We start from the raw sequence: 1,424 nt of genomic DNA, 5'->3' as shown, positions 1-1,424 counted from the left end.
ATAAATGACTTATTAAAATGTAACGAATATCATCGTTGATTTTTTTTTTTTACTGTTTTTGGTCATCGTATGACCGTCACTCTCACTCGGGCAACCAAAAGAATCTAGAATATATTCGTAGTGAGAAATTTCAAAGCCAACAAAACATAACATACATGTCCCGGATGATTTACGATATGCTTACGGAATATGTTGTCATTGATGATGGTCTTCTTTTTCTTTTGCCGCTTCCTTGCAAGCTATAGAGAAACATCATCAAAGGCATATAAATGGACCAAAATAATTCAGTTTTGGTCAACGGAACGTTTTATCAGGAAATCTGTGTATGCTGAGGACCGAGGGTTAGAGATATAATTATTAGTCTTATATTTTTCTATTAGCTGAAATTTTTGGGATGAGTGATATCATGATATGGTATTAAAACTCTAGATTCGAAAAGTCAAGAGTTCTATCCTCGATGAATCCCAAAGTCAATTTAAGTTAAGATGCCGATGTGTCACGTATTGATTGGTCTATTTATAAAATCGGTTAATTTATTCTTTATGTCACAGCCCAAAATGAGCTATGACCAACGCTTAGGAAAATAATCCCATAGCAAGCCTAATATACTTAAATATAAATTGAATAAGAAAGTTACAAATATTTTACAAGTTCTAAAATAAATAGTTATACATTTTTAACAAAAATTAAAATAATTAAGAATGGTTGGACCCTGCCTGTGTCATATGGAGCATATATACATCTAAGAATTCGTCAACAAATAAGTATTCATTGCAGATCGTTACATCTTGAATAGAAAGTCTCCCAGAGACAAGTAATTATTCCTGAAAAATGTTTTTAGAAAAACGGGGTGAGTTTTGCAACTCAATGATTAGACATTACATTTATAATCGACATGCGACCATATAAACATTATATCAAAATAATTTTAATTAGAAAATAATAGTTGATAATAATAAGTGAATCAATAAGGGAGTTCTCATACAGAAATCAAATAAAAAATCCACACTTGGGCGGCTCCACCTCTATGGGTAGCCCTTTCCTCTCGTGTGTCCTAACAGAATAGCAGATCTAACGCGTGGCCTACACATTAGGCTAGCAACACCCCTGATAGTTGGGGTCTGAGTTAGATGCATCTAAGTTAACGGCATAACCGCCGTTAATTACAGTTTTCTAATACGAGCCTCCCGAACCAATTCAAAACATATAATTTCAAATACAACAAATCTTTGATCTTCCAAATATACAAGGTATCGAATCAAATCAAATCGTATTATACTTTCTCATCAGAAATTTTTCCCAATCATACTTTCTCAATTATAAGAAGTTCAAACATATTTCACAATCTTTAAAGTAAGTGAGTACCAACAAATACTTCAATGCTTCAAAATAAATATTCAAATAAAATCAAACATTTCAGAATA

The sequence above is a fragment of the Arachis ipaensis genome, chromosome B05 (genome assembly GCF_000816755.2).
Source record: "Arachis ipaensis cultivar K30076 chromosome B05, Araip1.1, whole genome shotgun sequence".
NCBI classification, from domain to species: Eukaryota; Viridiplantae; Streptophyta; class Magnoliopsida; order Fabales; family Fabaceae; genus Arachis; species Arachis ipaensis.
The sequence above is the reverse complement of the archived record's forward strand: the minus strand, read 5'-3'. Positions refer to the sequence as shown.